Source organism: Eumetopias jubatus, unplaced genomic scaffold, assembly GCF_037043125.1.
Source record: "Eumetopias jubatus isolate StellerSeaLion01/CBP00866 unplaced genomic scaffold, mEumJub1_p1.0 scaffold_12, whole genome shotgun sequence".
Classification (NCBI taxonomy): Eukaryota; Metazoa; Chordata; class Mammalia; order Carnivora; family Otariidae; genus Eumetopias; species Eumetopias jubatus.
In genome coordinates this window covers 111,864,416-111,873,495 of record NW_028274818.1, presented here as the reverse complement: position 1 = coordinate 111,873,495, position 9,080 = coordinate 111,864,416, and positions in this window count along the sequence as shown.

Here is a 9,080-nt window from a genome sequence, read left to right as displayed (position 1 = left end):
AGTGGGGCTGAGTGGCTGGCCTTGGGCCTCCTGGTGTCACCTCTGTCCTTCTGGCCAAATGGCCAGAGGTGGTGGGGAGCCCTGACATGAAATCCCCAGCGGAGGACAGTGTATGCAGGGCGCGCTTTCTTCTGCCTACAGCCTCTGGACCTCAGAAAGCAGCATGTGAGCGTCTTGGTTTGAGGATTTCCAACGAAATGAGCTGGGCAGGGGGCTGCCTGTGGAATGTGGGTGCCTGGTTACTGGGGTTCCAAATTCTGTTGGGCTCTGTTGTCAGGGAAGTGAGGTCACCACTGCCTGGGGTCCCCTTACCCAAATTTCTCCTCACACAGGAGCCCCCCGAGGGCCCCCCTCCCCCGCTGCGGAATGCTCACCCTCCCCCCATGCCCCATCCATACAGTGACACCCTCACAGCCCACCCACAGCCCCTGGAGGCCTGGGTGCAGCCAGTGTCCCAGCTGTGAGGGCACAGAGCTGGATTCAGACCTGGCTCCTGCGTGTGCCCACGGTTATGACCTTGGACAGACCCTGTGCCTCTCAGGGCCTCCCCAGGCTCCCCATCTGCACATCGGGGTATTCTGGCTTCTACTTCTAGGTTCGCCATCAGGGGTAGGACCTCTACACATGTTCCATACCTACTATCACAGGAGGCTGGTGCACATGTGGCAATGCAAGGATGATCCAGGAGCTGGGCTTGGCATGGAACACAGCTCATAGGGGCCTGGCTCTGCTCTGGGGTCCAGGCAAAGCCACCCCCCTCCTGCCTATGTCACAGCCCCCGTGTGAAGGTAGTAATGTACTGATTCTGACCTTGTCCCCTGGTGACGCAGATTTCCAGGGGCTCCCATTAAGGTTAGGCTCAGGTCCCAGGGCCTCGTCTGTGCCTGTGTGCTGGGCAGTCCCCACAGTGGCTCCTGGCACCCCTGAATCCTGGTCACACATCCCTGTGGAATCCCCTCCCGTCCAGGGTGGATGGCCTGTGTGACGCGCTCTCAGGAATGGAATGGCACAAAATGCCTGGATGTCATTTCCAAGCTGGTGGAGGAAAGTCTATGACTTCTCCTGGTTACCTCTGTCCTGTGTTCATTCTCTGTCTCCTTCTCTGTCTCTGTGTCTGTGTCTCTCACAGGAGCAGGATCTGTGGGTTCCATGGGCGATGTGAGAAACCTCAGAAGCCTCCCTTGTCGCTGTTTGCCTCTCCGGTCCTGGTGCTCCATTCCTTCCCAAGGCCTCCTCCCCCTGACCAGAGCAGTGATCCTGGATCCTCTTCCACATGGGGACCCTGAGGCTGCAACAAGGAGGGCCCTGACCTTGGTCTTCAGACTGGTGGCCCTGTGCTCTTCCACCTTCTGCGTAGCCAGGTCCTAAGGCCCCCAAGCCCCGAGTCTGTCCTCTGCTGAGAAGGACCTCGAGGGGTTAGAAAACATTTTCCCCAGACTGGGATCACAGGGGGTCGGGGATGGAGATCCAAGGCCAACAGGCTCTTCGACAAGCCTGTGGGACCCTTGGGACACTGCATCTCTGCAGCCCAAGTGACAGAAGAGTAAGCTGAGGCCTTTTGTGCTATAGCCCTCCGGACTTGGGGGTGGGTATCTCTTCCTACTCCCAAGTGCCCAGGGTGGTGGTGGACACCGGAACCCAGACCCTGTCTTCTCCCAGTTCCCTGGCAACCCCCTGGGTCCCTTGGGGACCCCTGACCATCAGCCTGGCCTGTCTCCCCTCCCCATGCTCTGGATCTGGGTCCTTGCCAGGAGTCCTGATGCCCTGCCCCATGGCCCAGCTGTCTCCAACCTCTTTCTTCTTTCCCCCTTGTCCCCCACCTCGTTCCCAGGGTGCCCTCCCCTTCTGACCCCAGCTGGGCAGTCAGAGTGGTATGTGTGTGTGGGTGGGTTTGCAGGTGCACATGCCTCTACATGCCTGGGGATGCCAAGGTCATGTCCCCACATGGGACGGGGTGGGTAGCTATCCCCAAGGATCTGAGGGGCTCTCACCCCCAAAGCGAACCTCATGGGAGGGTTGGGTCTGGCCTAGGACTGGAGAGCAGCCTTGCTTCTTGGGCTCTGCATCCCTCAGTTGTCCTGGGTCAGTCCCTGCCTCTCTTGACCCAGGTTCCCAACTGTCCCTGAGGGTTGGACATGGAAACGCTTGAACGTGGCCACTCCTCCAGGGGTAGGTGGGGGACAGGTGCACCAGGCACCCAGGCCTCCCCACCGAGAGGGCCAACCAGGTGTGTCATGTCCAGGTATGCAAAGGAGACCTGCACACAGCACCTGTACGGTGAACCAGCCCTGCAGCGGATGTACATGAGCCCCATGGCTCTGCACCTGACCGTTCCCCCACATCCCCTCACCACAGCCGACTGCTCTGTGGCCCCAAAGTCCACTGGGCCCCGCAATCACACCCACCCTGGGCGGCAGGCCTTAGGGTGCAAGGCCAGGTGGGTAGGACATCTGGGGACGCACAGGTCATTGAATACCCCCCACCCAGCTGGCCTGGAATGCAGACTCCCTCTCAGGGTCCAGCTAAGTGCAGGGCTGGGCCAGAGGACCTGGAGGCATCAGTGGAGGCCGGCTCAGGACACGAGAAGATCAGTCCGCCCCTTCCCCTTCTCCTCTCCTCCTTCTGCCTTGTCTTCCTGGCAGGAGCCGGGACAGAGGTCCAGCCTGTCCCTGGCGGCAGCCCCAGCTGGAGTCAGAGGGGCGGGAAGGAGGCCGGGGAGGAGGGGCCCCCCAGCAGGATGCCCGAGTGTGAAGGGGGTCGTTACTGTAATGAGGGACCCCATGGGCATTTAGGGATTTCAGCCCTTTGTAGACATGAGCAGTGGCCCCAGGACTCGGCCCCTGCCCCATCCTTCACTCTCCAGAAGGCCCTGCATCCTCCCCAGCCCAGTCCTTGTCCACAGCCAGTCCTCCCTCCAGCCCCAGGGGCTCCACGGGCTGCGAAATCATTACAAGCTGGAACCGAGCCGTCCCTATGGGGCCTGGTTCCGGGTCCTGCAGCCCCAAAGTGAGGAGAGGTGAGGCCAGGCAGGAGTGGGGAGAGGGCAGAATGGAGTCTCCCTGGGTGCCATGGATCCCTGGTCAGTGCAGACCCTGTTGTGTGCTGGCCCCTAGGGCACCGAGATTCCAGCTCCTGGTCTGACTCCGGGAGGGATACCAGAGTGTGGCTCCTGCTAGCTCAGATGTGTCACTCTGTCCTGTAGCTACAGCCTGTCCCACCAGCTGACCTCCACCTCCTAGTCGGCCAGCTCACCTTCACGGTCAAGAACAGGCCATCATGAAGCTCAGGGGCAGGTGCTTGGCTGGGCAGGCAGGGGAGGGCTCGCTCTGGGCTCATGGAGTCTCTGGCTGGTCTAGCAGGGGCTCTGGAGGGCTGGCCTTCCAGATTCTCTGCTGACTAGCCCTGGGTTAGGGTGAGGGTTAGGGTTAGGTTGAGGGTGAGGGTGAGTTTTAGGTTTAGGTTTAGGGTTTATGGTGAGGGTGAGGGTGAGGGGTGAGGGTTAGGGTTAGGGCTAGGGTTAGGGGTAGGGGTTAGGGGTAGGGGTTAGGGTTAGCGTTAGGAGATGATGGCTCCTGATACTCAGGTAAAGATATATAAGACCTACTGGATATTCAGTTGAAGGGCATGTGACCTCCTGAAAGTTATGTGAGCTGAGAAAGTGCGACATTCAGTTAGAAAGTTAGTAGGAGAATAAAGCTCATTTGACAATCTGAAAACTCATAACACTCAGGAAGAAGCTATGAGGTGTCCTGACACACAGGTAGGCGAGGGACAACCTGTTGATGCTCAGATGGTCTGGTGGAGAACTCAGGGAGAGGAGGGCACACTGCCCTTCATGCAGGTGGAGGTGTGACCTCCTCACACTCCTACGGGAAGGTGAAACTTCTTAACATGCAGGTATGTGAGGTGAGAATTTGTCATGCTCCCGTCGGTGAGATGCCGTCCCCTGACAATCAGAAAATTGAAACCTCAGGATATTCAGGTTATTGTGGTGAGAATTCCTGACCCTCAGGTATAGGAGACACATCTTCCTGCATGTAGGTCCCAGAGAGGAGACCTGGAGACACTCAGGTAGGAAACCCCAGACCCTGTGATACTCAGCAGTGAATAGAAAGGTGGACTTTGTAGTCCTAAATTAGAGAAATTCAAAGTGGCTCTTTGAAAAATGTGCTGATAGTATGTACTTGGAAGAGGGAAAGACAATTTGCCCTACACAGGGTCAAGGATCGATTAATCTGGTGATCCCGACACCCTGTGACCTTGACATGCTGCATCATCTTGACACAGATGTACAGAACTGCCCCTCAACCCATGATTTGGAACAGGAACTCTGGTTGCAGCTTGCATGAGGGGCAGACCCTGACACTGCACAAAACTGGATCCTAAGATGATACGGAGCCTTCAAAGGGTAACTGGGAATGAAGATCCTGGCCTTGGGACAGAGGGAGGGGGCTGCACATGAGCCCCCATCACCCGAGGGTTGCAGAGGAGCCTGTACAGAAAGCTGGCATCTTGTTTCAGCCTGGACCGGTTAAGCTAAACGGCTCCTGCCTGGCCTGACTATTGGGGTGGGGGAGGGTGGTAGCCATGCTGACTGGTCAGGAGGCCACAGAGGTTTGTGAGGTCACTGGGCTTCCAGGCCAGGCTGGGGCAGGAGTATGGTAGAGATGCTGCCAACTGCCGTTCTGCTGGCCTTGGCAGTGTCTGTGGTTGCCAAAGATAACGCCACGTGTGAGTATGTGTCAGGGACACGTCCGGGGGTGGAAAGGGTGTTTTCTGAATAGCAAGCCCCACCCAGACTCCCTCTGTCCAGGACTAGGAAGGAGGCCAAGCTTGGGACTTAGTAGTCCCCTGGGTCTCACGGGTGTGACCCACATCCCCAACTCAGACCATTCGTGCTCCCAGCTTCATCAGCCGAGAGACCCCAGGGCTGTCCTCGGGCTCCTATGCCTCCCGTAGCACAGACGCTGGGGTCCTTCCCTCACCTAGAGACTGACCTCACTGCCTCTTGCACATCAAGTCCCAATTTTTAGAAACCCCTTTCTTCCCACGGATAGTGAGGTGCTCCTCCTGTGGCTGACCCCAAAGACCCCAGGGTGTTGTCATGGCATTCTTCTAGGGTTGGGCCTCCACCTTAGACTCTGACAGACCCCAAGTTACACCCAAACTCTTGTGGCCTCTCCCCAGTTCCCAGAACTTCCACCCCAGGACGCCGCTGCTCCCCACACCTGGGATCACTGGACCTGCCGTGGCTACTCTCCCTCCTCCTGCCACCATCCAACCCCACATCGCAGCCCCAACACCCCTGTGGCTGTTTCCTGAGTTTCCCGCCCAGAATTGGCTCTAAAGACCTCAAGCCATTACACCTCTCTCTCACCTCCTCTAGCCTCCCCCCTGCCTCGGGATCTCTCATATTTCTAGGGCCCTTATCATCCATCTTGCTTCCTACGGCGCCTTCTTTCCTTGCCTTGGGGCTTCACCCACAAGACCCCAGAACTCATACTCCTCAAAACCAGTTCCGAAGTCTGCAGCTTCTGGCTTCCCTACCACCCTGACAGCACCTCTCCTCAGCAGCTCCCCCTCGGACCCTCCACACTCCCGGTTGCCCCATTTTGCCCAGCCCCCTAGCCCTGATTCCCCCATCGTGCAGCTGCGAGTACAGGCTGTGCCTATTCTTGGTTTGAACTGTGCCCCTGGTCTCTCCCCAGTGCCCCCTGTGGGTTATGGTTCAGGCAGAACCCACCGGGAAGTGGCCGTATCATCAGGGGGCAGGATGCAACAATCGGGGCCTGGCCCTGGATGGTCAGCCTCCAGGTAATCATGTCCCATAATAACCGAATGTACCATGCGTGCGGAGGCACCTTGCTGAACTCCCATTGGCTGCTTACGGCTGCCCACTGCTTCCTCTCCAAAAAGTACGTGTGGGAGCATGTGGAGGGGGGTCTTCAGAAAGGCTCTTCCCAGAAAGGGACATTCTCCAGGGCTCTCTGTGCGCAGTCTCCCCGGGGCTCTGGGCTTTGTGGCAACCAGACCATGAGTGGGTGGTCCCAGGCCCTTGCTGAGGAGGGCTCTGAGGATCATGATCACCAGAGGTTTCTGTCAAGTCCGTCCTTTCTGAGGATGACCTGGCTTGCCTCTGTGCCCACAGAAAAGTATATGACTGGAGACTGATTTTTGGAACAAGGGAAATTGTGTATGGGAATGAAAAGCCAGTGAAGCTGCCTCAACAGGAGAGAGATGTCGAGAAAATCATCATTCATGAGAAATACATCCCCAGTTTAGAGCACAATGACATCGCTCTCATGAAGATCACCCCTCCCGTTCCCTGTGGGCAATTCATCGGAAGGGGCTGCCTGCCCCAATTTAGCGCAGGCCCACCTCGAGTTCCCTAGGCCTGCTGGGTGGCTGGCTGGGGATTCTTGAAAGAGAAAGGTGAGTATGGGACGGGCTCTCACAGTGGTAGGGACACTGCAGGTCATTTCCTCAGTGGTCTCTGAAGTGCAGGGCACATATGTGGTGCCTAGTGGTAATGTCCACCAGAATGCGGGACACTGTCCCCTTTTAGAGCGGGAGAAACTGGCAGCCGAGTCCCCTGTCCACAACCTCACCACTGATGGCTCGTGTGGTCGCTGGGTGGAAGGGTGCATGCAGCCCCAGGAGAACCTGGACGTTTTTTGAATGGGGTATGGGCTGTGGCTCTATCTGGGGCCTGGAACCCCAGTTGCTACCTTCTGGAAATGGGGGATTGTCCCCTGAAACGGCACTTGGAGAAGAGCTCGAGATGGGGTTTTGAGGTTGCGGGCCAACTCCTCCCCTCTCTGGACATCCATTTCCCCATCTGTGAGTGGAAGGGACATGTCACGTGCTCTCTGAGCTCTGAGACCCCAGAACCCAGCCCTCTAGACCTCAGTGAACCTCAGCTTCACACCCTCGCTCGTCACAATGCGAGAATCCCCCCCCCACAATCCGAGTGACTTCGTTTTCTCTGGAGAGAGGGGACAGGGTTCTTGGCAGGACAGCAGTGGTCAGCAAGGGTTTGACGAGTAGGTTAGGGCTTTCAGCTTTCCACAGGTGACCACATGGACTTTTTACCCAGTCACATTGGGGATGAGAAACCTGAAAATTATTATAAATACATATTAATGGGCCCACACATACAAAAATCTCATCTATGATATCAGTAACGTAATGTATTGTAGAAATCATTTTTTTGTAATCCACATGTGTTGTGGACCGAATTGGGTCCCCTCTTAATTCATATGTTGAAATCCTAACCTCCATTATTTTATAGTGTCTGTATTTGGAAATAGTACTTCCAATAGGCAATTAAGTCAACATGGATCATATGGGTCACCTTCATCCAATATACGTGATTTCATATAAGTGGAGTTTAAGATACAGACACTTTTAGACTTACAGCCGTGTAAAGACAGACAGAGAAGATGGATGTCTACAAGCCAAGGAAAGGGTTCCCAACAAAATTCAACTCTGCCAACCCCTTGACGTCCATCTTGTAGCCTCCAGAAAAGTGAGAAAATTACCTATTATTAATTACAACCCAGGTTGCGATACTTTGATATGGCAGCCCCAGCAAACAAATACACTATGGTAATGACAAATAAAGTATCAATAAACTACAGACAAAAGGAAATAGGAGGTAAATAAAAGCATCCCATTATTAAAAAAATCAACAAAATGAAGGCATTAAAAAAGGTAATGAGGGACAGCAATAGCTATAACAAGAAAACACTTAACAAAAAGGCATTGAGTTATTTTCCCACCAGTAATCCTATTAAATGTCCCATTCAAAAGATACAGATTGACAGAATGGAATGGATTTAAAAAGAGAAAATAACTATGCTGCCTACAGGATACTCTCCTTAGTTCTAAGGACAGACGTTGATAGATTGTTAATGAAACAATAAAAAAAAAAAAGACTGTGCTGAAGTAGTAACCGATTGAGATCAGTGGCATTTATACTAAATTCACACAAACATGAAACTGTAAGAAAGGAAAAGGACACATAACAATAATAATGACACTTCACAATTATAAATATATGTATACCAAAACCCAGAGATATTAAATATATATAGAAATTTTGGCATGATTTCTAGGGGAACATGGAACGTTTTCCAAGATAGACCTTATATAAGACCAATAAACACTTATTAACATTTTAAGAAGTGTAAAGTCATACAAACTAGCTTTCCTTATCATAATGAGATAGAATTAAAAATTGGGGCAAGGGCAGCCATAGCAGGTATGACTGCTATTACTGCCCACTTTGGGAGCCTCAAGGCACACGGCAAGGATATCATCCTTCAAGTAGCCCCTGCACATGAGCTTAAGGCAGGCATTTTCCTGACTGCTGTCACCTTCCAACTTCTAGCACATGTTGGAGCAGGCTGGTCCCTTCACAGCACAGGGTCAAAAACCTTCTTGGTGTAACAAGCACAGTTGTCAATTGCAGCCAAATGGACTGAAGGAAACTCTAGTCAGTCATGATAGTAAAGTGCACACAATCCACATAGAGACCTCCTTAGAGTACCTGGTTCTGGTGAACCGGGGCATTGTGCTGCTGGACAACACAGGACCTCTTCTTCAAAAAGCCATGACTGTTAAGGTCAAGAAATGTAGCTTATTTTCCAAATACATAGGAAACAAGCACAGAGGGTTACACATAATAATGAGATGGAGGAATATATCCCAAAAGAACAAGGGCAAAACTGCATCAAATTGCTAAATGAAGAGAAATAATCGATATGACTGTTATAAATTCAAAGTAATGGCTGTAAGATATTCATGGGATTTGAGAAAAGACTGTAGGCTCTCAGTCATACAAAGACAGAACATATTGAAAAGAGACCCAGACTTAGATAAAGAACTCAGGAACTGAAATAAAATACAGTAGAGGGAAGCAATAGCATATAAGATGAGGCAGAGGAATGGATCAGGGAGCTAAAGGAGGATTAATGGAAAACAACAAAGATGAACAGCAAAAAAGAAAGAAAATAAGAATAATAAAGTATGTGACAAGGTGAAGGGAACTCAGCGTATCATCAAGATTGATAACATTC